Here is a 12736-nt window from a genome sequence, read left to right as displayed (position 1 = left end):
TATTCTCAAGGTGACCTCTTCTGCGTATCCTTTATTATAGCACTACTGTTCAACTAGGCTTCAGGCGATTGTCAATGATGGTTGTTCTGTAGTTTAGTTCTAATTTTGATGTGGTTGTGAGAGGAGGCAATCATGGTATTTACCTACTCAGCTATCTTGACCAGAAATCTATGCACATACATTTTTAAAATTTAAATTCATGAGAGAAGATATAGTTTATGAAATTTATGTTGTTTTGTATTTATCTGAGATAGAAATTTATATCCCTTCCTCATATATAACACCCAAATAAATTACTAACAAACTAAAAATTTCAGTATATAAAAGGAGGTCATTAAGTACTAGAAATAAATTTCACATGATAAAAAAATTTGTAAATTATAATTGGGTCAGGCATTTATAAAAATGTCGCCAAACCATTACACAGGCTGAAATACATGATTAGATTCACAGAGTTTACTACATATACATAAATACTTTCCCATTCCATATCAAAGTAAAAACAAATAAGCAGAAAAACAAATATACTTTAAACAATGTTCAAGTGCAAATAATGAGGAATAATATTTAAATTAATGCTTCAGTGGAAATTTTACTATCCTTAGCTAATAAAGGAAAACATCATAAAATAAATGAGAAAGTGGTAGAAACTACTCATCTGTGCAGAACGGACTGTGGGTAAAACAAAATGTACATATGACCAATAACCTTTCAAACATTTGTTTTCAAAGAAATGAAAATGTTATAATTTTTCACCTCTCCATTTGGCCATGATGAAAATGGTAACAATAACATGGTCAAGGTTGACTAGTGTGCCTTTAAACTGGTAAGAATTTGCAGATGACAATTTGTCAATGTGTATCAAAACCCTTGAATAATTCAAATCTTTTGAATTACCAATTCTGCTCCTATTTTTATTTATCTAAATAAATTGAAAAAAAAAACTTTAAAATACTCATCACCATATTTTTAATATGTGAACACTGAAAACAATCTTAATCTTCCTCAAAGGTGGAATGGCTTGACAATGTGTATATATACAGTAGAGTGAATAGAATATTAAGCAATCATTAAAAGTGATAGGGTAGGTCTTTAATCCTTGACCTGAAAAAATGCTAATGATTATTTGTAAGTGTTAAAAAAAATCTAGCAGATACTAAACAAACAAACAAACAAACAAATACATCCAGGAGATACTAATCAAAAATGGGATGTGGTTGTATCTAATTGATAAAATTAGGAAAAAGTATATGCTTTTTGTGGCAGAGATACCTGTAATTATGTCCCTGATGAAGAGATCTGTCTAACTGAAAAGCTTTGAAGGAAGGATAGGAGGCTCTTACACTTGATTATAGACCCATTGTCAGAGCTGATTGGAAGAGGGTTGGACAAATGATAGTGGAGTCAAATGAATTTTTTGTCTTTTCATAGTTTATTTTAGAAATTTTGAAATTGGAATCAAGTAGAGGTATCAGATCATTTAGATTTAAGGACTGAAGTTGTTATATTAGGCCACTATAATGAGCCACATGTAAACAGATGGGTGAGCCAAGGAAGTGCTAATGATTAAAAATCATGATGTAGTAGCTCAGAGAGTATAAAAGAAAGATCAGGCCACACTAGAAGGAGAAAGAACCAGAGTGAGAGCAAGAATAAGAGATACGTTTTGCCCAACTTTCAAGTTCCCGATGCATTTCTTAGAAGGTATAGCTATATTTCTGCAATTAAAGTATAATAATATTTTGTTCATTAATTATCTTGCTTCTGACATGGGTTTGCCTGGATTTCTACACTCTGCTAACAAATGATTATAAGACATTTGTGAAATAAGAATAAAAAACAACACTTTTATAAATGCATTCTCTTTGACCTAGCAATTCCATATGTGAGAATTTATCCTAAAGAATTAAACACATGATAAAAATTTATCTAACAGCGTACTTAGAGTGCTGTTTGAAAAAACAGAATTTGAAAATATCTTAACTAAACTTTTTGGGATTTTATGCAACAGCATAAGAGTATGGTTCCATTTTGGTTAAAAAAATATTGTAAAGCTGGAATATTCATGGGAACAAGAGATACAAACCATTAAGAATGTTACAATTGTGTCATAAAGGATTATTCTTATAGTTTTATAGTTTTCTCTCTCTTTTTAAAACAATTTTGTTCAACAAACATGTATTATGTTACTTTTCATAAGAATCTATGCTAACTTTAAAAAGATAAAAATATTTTAGTCTGACTCAAGAGAGCAGTCAGACTTTGTTTCTGGATCCTGTCCTGTTATCTAGACATTTTCATACCCAAATTTGTCCTTTCTTCTGTTTCTCTTCCCACTTCTTAGGCAGTAGAAAAATCTTTCATTCTACTTTATTCTCCACACCTAAAACTTTGTCACATCCTATGTATTGTGCCTCTTAAACACGAATTGGTTTCAATTCCTATTCTCTATCTTCAATGCTACAGTCATTGCAGAATCAAAGAGTTTAGATTCTGATTCTTTCTCCTTCTTCAGTGACCTTCTTGGCTCAATGACCTGTCTCTGGCTAACCTCCCCTCTGCGGAAAAAAAGACTCACACACAAATCTGTCCACATTAACACCTGCTTAAAATATTTCATTGGATCTCCATTACCTAAATCAGGTATTGGCAAACTTTCTCTGTAAAGGGTCAGATAGAAAACATTTTCGATTTTGTGCGCCATAGGGTCTCTGTTGCAACTACTCAAAAGCAGCTAAAGACAATATGTAAATGAAAAAATAAGTGTGTCTTTGTTCCAATAAAACTTTATTTTCAGAAACAGGTGGTGGGCCAGATTTAGCTACTATCCTTATTTTTCTAACCCTAAATAAAAAAATAAAAAGTTCAATTTTCATCATATTTACTTTTTCATCACATATTCTACTCTTCAATAAGCAATTCCTCCAGTTTAGACTCTCAGATCCCCAGTTCATTTACATTGACTTATACTTCAATGTTTTGCAATGGAAAAGAAAAACAGTATTATCATTATTATTATCATTATTTATTTTTTAGGATACATCTACAATTCTATTACAAATCCATGTTTTGCCATTAGTTGGTTACAGTGATAGCAAGATACTGTGAGTGTGGCATAGCAGCTCTAATGCATCAACTTAATTCCCTGCCTCCTGAACTGAAATTTAAGTTACCCCATATCTATTACATACAAATTACCTACAATCATTAATGCTACAAATCCTGATGCACATACCATTTAAGGAGGCGATGATGCTAAGAGATTTGAGTAAATGTTGCTAAGGCTACAAAAGTTCCTTTATGGGATTTTCTGTTTCTTCTCCTTCCCCCCGAATTGCTTTCAAAGAATCAAATTACTTAGAGCTGGTCTGAACAGCAGCAGCCGCCAAGGAGCCTCATTCTCAGTTCTAGTTAAAAAGCAATACCTGGGCCATACATGCTTTACACCAAAGGCAAAGGGAGTGATCATTCTAGTTTTAAACTCCTGCCTTAGAGTCTCTTAAAAAAAATAACAGCACTTCCATCAAGTTCGTCTAGATGGTGTTATTGCTGCACATTTGTTAGTGGGTCACTTTCTGTGCTGTGTTTGCTTTGAAGGGGTCTTTCAATATATCGCTGATATTCATTTCTTATAGTGTCCTTTTCTTTAGCTAGAAATTCACATAACTTGCATTCTTTACTAAGGATATCCTCGTTGTTGTCACATTGGTTTTCTAGCATATCTTCATAGATATCCACAAGAAAAGCAATTAGGTAGGGGGAGCTGTGACTTGGTTGTAAATGAAGAAATTGATTTAACAGATTGGGATATCTGGAAAGTCCACAATCTTGCAAAATTCTTTTCAAATAGTTCTCTGCACTTTCATTACACCCTACTAGTGTGATCATCTCCAGAGTGTGTTGGACTTCTCTCTCCAACATATAGAGTCATTATAGCCAGTGGTGTTGGAAACGATGAAGTATCTTTGGTTCCAGACTGAGTTATTTCTCATGTACTCTTTAAGAAGCTGGCCTACATACAGCAGCTCATTATCCCAAAGTTCAAATTCCTGAATAACCCACTGCTGATGCTGCCAGACACGATAATTCCTTGCATCCTGATTAAGAACATCAGCAATAAACTCAAGCTCCTGAGATGAATCTCTGTAGCTATTCCACTAATAAATACTCTCCTGTAATGCCAGGCTTGATAGTTTTTCGGCTGTTCTTTAGTTATGGCAGTGATGTAGTTCATTTCCTTACGTAGATCCTTTTGAAGTGACTTTAAGGGAACTCTTTGAAAATGCCTTGCTGTATAATTGGCTGCATTTAACTCAGTATCATCCCTGGTTAGCTTAAAAGCTCATTCATTTCTTTCATCATACTGCAGAACGGCCCAGAAATAATCATAAACATCTCTAAGTTTTTCATCCTAGATCACCACTGGATTGAGGCCATCATTCTGCAGCACTGGATCTGGATCTGTCTCTTCAGCTCTGTCCCGGTGCAGAACATAAGTGGGCGAGTCCAGGCTCAGGAGTCTGTCATCCAGGGGATGCCAACACTCCTCTGGCCACGGCTGTGTTCACTTCTTCTTGCTGCTGCTGCTAGGGTGGCGAAGGTGGGCGTGGGGACTGCGGCTGAGGCTGACCAGGCTGGCTGCCCGGCTCGGCCTCCCTGACCCCTCAGTGGCCCCCATCTAGCCTCTGTCTGCAGTGGAGTTGGCAGCCAAGACAGTATTATTTTCTTTTTTATGAAACAACTTTTCCTTCCTGACCCTTTGACAAATGCTTGGTTGTTCATCCTACAAAACTAAGATTTGGTGGCAGTTGCTCTGACAAAAATTTCCCTGGCCACTCGCATTCTTCCTTACCTTTCTACCGTACATGAACTTCTAATGATTGTACTTTTCACACTGCACTGCAATTCCTTCCTTTTATGTCTATCTCTCTCTCTAGACTCTGAGCTACTTAAACATAGGGCCCTTAACAAATTTTTGGAGAATTTAATAGAATTGCATACGAGAGTGGGCCTCTGGAGAACTTTCTTGATGGGCGTGGGTGGCTGAGTGGTGCAGATGGAAGACTCCAGCAGAAGCAGAGAGCTCATTAAACGAACAGCTTTCACGAGAGCTTACCTGGTTAGATCTATAGGCAAAGGCGAGATTCAAGCACAGAGTCACAGGCACCACATATTAATATTCACAGAAGATGGTCACAGAAAGGAGGCTGTGTGCTCTCTAGGCATTCCTGCTATAAGGTCTAAGCAAGCTGACATATTTTTATGGGAAAGTTCTTTTTGTTTTCATTTTGTATTTAAGTAGGTAGGGTGGATTGTGAGGAAATTAGAAATAGGGAGAAAGGAAGAGGAGCTTTTCTTCCTTTATTCTTGTTTTTAATTGCTATCGTATGCTTTATTATAATATATATTTGAGGACGTTTTGCTGATAGGGTAATAAAACAAAATTGTCTATGATGAATAATGTTAGTGATCCTGAGTCATCAGGAGAGAGCCCTGCCAACTGTTACTTTTAACAGAGATTGCCTCAAATTGGTAACACAGGGTTTCTAATATCTAACAGAAAATAAGAGAATTTCTGCAGATACATTCATATAAGAAATAAGGTCATCATCACACATGAAACAGTTTTTTATAACTGATGAAAGATGGACACACATTGCCATGGAAGTGTCTACTCATTTGCTACATCTTTTAGGGTTTTTTACATGCTTGTTGAGTATAGGATTCTTTTCTTTCCTCTTCCTCCAGTTCTCTGTATTATTATCCACTTCTAGATAATTGCAGCTTCAAGGGACCCTGGTGATATGAAGATAACAAAGAGAGAAACCCAAACTGAAAGCCTGCTTTCAATACCCGTGTAACAATTTTCCATCGCCACTAGTGTTTAACTCCGTTTGTAGCATCTAAATTGAACAATAACAAGTCTTCTGAAATAGACACCTGAGTTGAAGAGACCGCAAAAGAAATAACTAAAGAAATGGTCAAACAGGTTATATGGAACCATCACTGTCTTTAGCACCAGGGGAAAGATTGACACATTCTGTTGAATCAGGGCCTGTAGAGAAAATACTATCATGGGTTGATCTCTCTCTTTCGCTCTCTTACACACAAAATTACGCAACATTTTTGAACAATTTCTCTCCACTATAGCAATGCACAGGGGAAATCTGCCCAATTAAAAGATAAAGCATGAAATGACCGTTGTTAGGTTTTGGTTTCTTTAAGCCTAGGATAGCACCTGGGATGTGGTAGGGGAATCATATACTATTAAGTGAATGAATCTGTTTTATACTTCTGTCATTTTTCACATCAGATTCTGCTTTTGATCCACATGAATAAACTTTAGGCCTAGATCGCTGACTTCACTCTGTTCCATTTGAACTGGCCAGTAGGTAGTATTCAGGCTTTTTTGGAAAAATGGAAGCCCGTACTGATTCTATCTTTTATACTGATAACAATGCAATTCCTTTCAAAGGCAAAGATTTTACAGGAGAATTTCAATCAGGTTTTATGTTGATTGGAGTGGGTTGAGTTATGGAAAAGACTCATCTTTGGTGACTTAATCAGACCAAGAGGTGCTGAAAAGTATGATGTGGTATAAGGGATGCAGATTAGAACCCAGCAGCTGAGTAAAAAAGAGGCTATAGGAAGTTGGAAAGTGGGAATGTCAATGGCATGTCTGTTAACATGATTTGAGGTAGATATTAAATATCTTATGTTGATGATGCAATAAGAGTTTTTGATTAGAGATAATAAGATTCTTTGTATTCTTATTCTGACTATTGGGTAATAGTTCATAATAGTTATGTTTTGTTCTTTTGAAAAATTCCCCAATCATTTATCTCCTAAACTGACACTTTTATTCATATGCTAATTTGTTTTAATAATTTTTTAATCTATTTGATGTTAAATTTATTTTACTTTAATTTTTCTGCATTTATATTAAAATATTGCATGAATATTATTTGAAATAAAAAACAAATCAAAGACTATATTGTGAAACATAAGGAATTTTCTGCCACTTCCACTCCATTTCTGAAAGTTTGATACATATTGTTCCCGGTAGCTCCTTGCTCGCCCAAACCTGCATAGAATCCTTGTGCACCTAGACAGTTATTTTTTAATAACTCTGGTTCACAGAAACGGTCCCACAATTGTTCCATGAATGGTCCCCCTTCCAGGGGTTTTCTTTTTAAATATTTATATACATTTAAAAGTCAAGATGCCCTCTTCTCACCATATGAGAATACAACAAGGAGTTGGCACTCTGCAACCCAGAAGAGGGCCCCCTCCAGAGCCTAAGCATGCTGGGACCCTGACCTTGGACATCCAGCCCCTGAAACTGAGATATGAATTTTTGTTTTTTATAAGTAAAAAAAAAGTTAAGAATTTAAAAATCTCCCAAATTAAAAAGAAATAATACAGTGACTACCCATCATATTGTATTAATTCACGTTAACATCCTGCCCATTTTCCTTAATATTACAAAGATCGATCTCCTGTCTATCCCGTTCCACTATTCCATTCCTCTTCTTCATCAGAGGCTATCATTTTCATGCATTTTTTGTGTGTAGTCTCCCACTGTAATTTTTACATTCTTATATTCAGAAATAAAATTTACATAGAGTATAATATACTGTAGGTATTCTTCTTTGACTTGTTTTTTTATTTTAACACTATCTTGTTAGGGATTGAACCAATACCGTAGTCTCTCTTTGGAATATACCATAATGTATTACCCATTCTCATACTACTAGACGTCAGGTTGTTTTCAGGTTGTTTTGCTGCTTCTGTGAGCATCACTGTATCTGTCCCCAGGTACATATGCAAGAACCTCTGCAGAACCTTGTTATATAATGTGTATCCACAGTCAAGGAACGTGGGCACCACATGGAAGATTTGTTAGGAATGCTGACTCTCAGATCTCATCCCGGACCACTTGAACCAGAAACGGCATTTTAACAAGGTCCCGGGATTCGTGCGCACATGAAAATTTAAAGAGCACTGCTTCAGAAGGTCTACCAAAAGTGAAGTCACTGGATCATGGGAAATAAATGTTTGCAACATCACTGAATATTGTCGTATTTTTTCCTAAGTAGTTGTTACCGTATATAGAGCTGCCAGCAATGTACGAGAATTGATGATTTCCTACATTCTGGCCAACATTTGGTGCCATCAGAATTTTTGAATTTTGCCAATCTGGTTGATGTGAAATAGTATGTCATTGCAATTTTAATTTGCATTTTCCTGATTACTAGTATGAGCATTTCATAGTTGTTCTTTATTACTTCTGTATCTTCAGCTTTTCCCCTCTCTACATTAAATATAAGCACCTTTTAATTTTTCCAACTTAAGTCTACCCACAACACAAACAAAGAAACAAAACACCTCTTCACTTTATTTTCCCAACTATAGAACTATCTCTCTCCTGCATTTTATAGCAAACATCTTTGGAAAAGTTGCCCATATCTTATGTTTCAAATTCCTCTGTGACATTTGCTTCCATTTACTGGAGTAATTTCTTTTTCAAGAGTACATGTTATTTCCATATTGCTAAATCCAATGATTAATTTCTAGTCTCTAATATACTTGACATTTCAGCCACATTTGACACAGGCGATGACTTTCTCCCTTATGAAATACTTCACTTAGCTTTTCCTAACACTAATCACTCTCACTTCTTCTCCTGCCTCACTGGCTACATTTCCCTGGGCTATTTGCTGGTTCCTCCTCAGTTTTCTGATACGTGGAATACCATAGTTTTTAATCCTTAGCTCTCTTATCTTCTCTCTGTCTTTAAACACACACATATGGTGAGTCTGAATAAGATATCAAGAAAATGGAAATATTTTTGTAGGCATGAGAAAGGTAAAGAAGGGAATTGGGTTTTCCTATCGTGATCAGAAAAAATGTGAGAAAATTACTTTAGGATATAGATATTAAAATAGAAAAAAAAATGAGGCAATGTTAAGGAGTCAAGAATGATTTTACAATTTCAGTCAATTGAAAGGATAGTAAAAATCAAAACGCCTAACATGAATTAAATAATCGCTTACATTAATTGATACCAACTATGTTTCAGGTGATATTTCCATTACTTTACATGAATTCCTTCCTTTATTGATGAAAAATGGTAATTCAATGAGGGAATGAAGACAATAAGGATCATGTTTTAGGAGACCAGTTGGAGACGCTCACAAAAACGTCCCCATTTTTTCTAACTTGTTATGTCTAAAATTCACTGTCTTCCTTCTCAAACATGCTCTTTTATATCCACTCACTTTCTTTATTCTTTCCCCCCTTCGTTACCCACACCTTGGTGTTACTTATGACCTCTCCATTTTGTGCCTCTTTCAGCTTCTAATTCACTTAACTAGTCTGTTAGTTTCACCTTTGTGAGATTCACCTTTGCTAATTACAATTGAAATTTAAAAAGCAGTACATGTGCTGTTTCCAGAAACTGCCTAATATTTGAGAGGGGAAGGAAAAAACGCACAATGTTGAATTTCTGCCACAGGAAAGTTGTGCACTAGTCATTTTATGCACTTTTCTCCTCTTAATAATAATAATATATAAGGGAGGTTATACATCTTATTTAGCTTCACTTTATAAGTGAATAAATCTGTGCTCATACAGATTATTATTAAAGTTGGCCAAGGTTACACAGCTCTTAAGTGATAGAGCCAGGATTCACTCCAGGATATATGTAATTCCTACTGAATAATAAAGCCTTATCAATATTCTAGACTGTCACATGATTGATTATATAGTGATACAATTAGATTCATTGATCTGTCTTAAACTACTAATTCAATGATGCCACAAATCCATTTTTAAAAAATATATTATAAGTGGTTTTGAAATTGATTCACCTGTACTAGACTAAGGTTGCCAGATAAAAAGTACAGAACACCCAGTTAAATTTGAATTTCAGTTAAGCAGCAGATGCTTTTTTGGAATAAGTACTATGTCCCATGAAAATTTTGGAATATCCTTATACTAAAAATCTTATTACTTGCATGTGTGAAATTTTGTTAAAGCGTGTCCCAAATACTATACACTTGTAGTAAAAACTTATCAGTTGTTTATCTGAAATACAAACTTAATTGGGTGTCCTGTATTTTTATTTGCTAAATTAGGTAATCTTATACTAGGCACATATATCTAATCTTGTAGGTGTGGCTTCAATCAGGAGGCAGAATTTGGTAATCATCATTGTCTTATTGTCATCAGCATAGCTATCTTGTACCCATCGAGCACTATTTTAAACATTTTCTTTAATCCTTACCATTAATAACTCTATTTGATGGATGGGGAAAGTGGATCAAAATCGCAATTATTTTTCTAAAAATTAAAACTCTTGATTTAGGATTTGATCAATCCAAAATCATATTTGGGTATTTAGGAGCCAGAGACGTGATCCCCATACCTGGGCTAGAACCATTGAAGTACACCTTTGAAATATCATTCATATATTTTTAAATGTATTTGTAATGTGTAAAATAGTTTTCCCCATGCTATGAATTTAGCATGCATGAAGCTATTAGAAATTTTGATAGCTGAAAATTTAAGAAACACCTTAGGTGAAAATTATTAGTAGGAATTTATATCCAGCAATGTTTTTTTTTGTTTGCAATGCAGAAGTAAGTAAGTGCCTTCTTATTATGTATAAGCTATCACTTATACATAAAAAGCTATTTTTGACATGGGTAACATTTAAAATTAGGGGTTTTAATTTATTATTTTGAATAAAATTTCTTCTTGTGTTTTTAAAGTATCCTCCCCTTTGACTTTATAAACCCATAAAGTTTGATTTTGAAAGTTTTAATGATGTTTTATAGAATATAGGTTATTCCAGAACTGTTAGATGATAAACATGCATATCTACCTCTGGTTCCAAACTCTTAATAATTTTCTTTTTAACTGGATATTGCAGCATTAACTATTTTACTTTCCATTTTGCTTTTTGTAATTTTCAGGTTTTGGATTATACTTTTTTTCTAAAGTAAAATATAGTAGTTTATTAATTGTGATGTTTTCATACTTATGTTGTTTCAGTTTCTTTAGCAATAAAGTTGTATTTACTGGACGTTTTAAAGGCTAAAATTCCATTATGCTATTGCATTTTACTTAAGTTACTAGAGTTCCTTGCAAAAATATTCTTGATTTTATTAAAAGTTATTTTAATGGTTTACACACTCCCTTAATTTTGTCCCATGGACATTTGTTTTCCTGTAGGTATGCATTGTTGATTTTTATGAAAATAAATGGAATAATAGGCTTAATAGACAGAAATTTGCAAGCAACTTTTTATGTAAATATTTTTATTATTTACATACACTGTCTCTTATTTAAGAAAATTTTCCACACCCCAGAATGCTCCCAAGTTATGTTTTGTTTTGTTTTTTAATTTAAAGACAATTTTTTAGGGCAGTTTTAGGTTTATAGCAAAATTGAGAGAAAGGTGCAGATATCCTCTACATACACACTGTACCCACACATGCAGAGCCTCCCCACTATCATTATCCCGCAGCAGAGGGGTACATATGTTACAACTGATGAATTTACGTTGACACATCATTATCACCCAAAGTTCATAGTTTACATTAGGGTTCACTCTTGGTGTTATACAGTCTATGGGTTAAGCCAAATATAAATAACATGCATCCATCATTATAATACCATACAGAGCATTTTCACTGTGTCAAAAATCCTTTGTGCTATACCTGTTCATGTTTCCCTGCCCCCCCAAGTTGTATTTTTCACATTTAAGTCTTTAATCCGCCTATAATTCTTTGTGTGTATGATGATTTTGAGTTCCTTCTTCCACTGCTCTACACTACCACTTCTCTCACATATCAAGGTTCCATATGTGTGTGGGCCTATTTGGTTTTTTTCCCCATCAGTATATTTGCTTATCCTGTGCTAATACCTCATTGTCTTAATGATTAACCTTTATTATTTTTTTTCTGTTTTCACTTTTAAAAGATTTTTATTAAAAATATAGTTAACATGCAATATTATATTAGATTCAGGGGTAGATCATAGTTATTCAACATTTATATATCTAAAGAAGCAACCCCATAAGTCTAGCATCCATCTGACACTGTACCACACTATCACAATATTATTGATTATATTCCCTATGCTGTACATTATATCCTCATGACTTATTTCTTTTATACCTGGAAATTTGGACCTCTTATTCCCCTTTATCTTTTCTCTTCTTTTTAAATTTTTCAATTAAAGTTGACATTCAATATTATTTGATATTAATTTCAGGTGTACAGCATAGTGGATAGGCATTTATATAATTTAATAAGTGATCCCCTTGACTAGTCTAGTATCTACCTGGCACTATACATAGTTATTACTGTATCATTGACTATATTCCCTATGCTTTACATCCCCATGACTACTTTGTAACTACCAATTTGTACTTTTTAATTCCTTCACCTTTTTTACCCTGTCCCTCAAATCCTCCCATCTATCACCCGAAAATATCTAATACGCATCTGACACCATACATAGTTACTACAATATTTCTTACACTATAACCTACATCCCCATGACTACTTTGTAACAACCAATTTGTATTTCTTAATCCCTTCCCTTTTTTCACCCACACCCCTAACTCCCTCCTATCTGACAATTATCAAAATGTTCTCTGTATCTGAGAGTTTGTTTCTGTTTTGTTTTTAATTTTGTTCTTTAGATTCCACACATAAACAAAATC

The 12736-nt window shown here is 34.3% G+C and overlaps 1 pseudogene; it reads right to left on the bottom strand.

The window, feature by feature from the left end:
* Positions 1-3543: 3543 nt before the first annotated feature.
* LOC109377576 (protein farnesyltransferase/geranylgeranyltransferase type-1 subunit alpha pseudogene) lies at positions 3544-7800 on the bottom strand (annotated as a pseudogene).
* Between the last annotated feature and the right edge of the window lie 4936 nt (positions 7801-12736).

The sequence above is a fragment of the Hipposideros armiger genome, unplaced genomic scaffold (genome assembly GCF_001890085.2).
Source record: "Hipposideros armiger isolate ML-2016 unplaced genomic scaffold, ASM189008v1 scaffold_1456, whole genome shotgun sequence".
NCBI lineage: Eukaryota > Metazoa > Chordata > Mammalia > Chiroptera > Hipposideridae > Hipposideros > Hipposideros armiger.
This window is presented reverse-complemented; position numbering and strand designations above follow the sequence as displayed.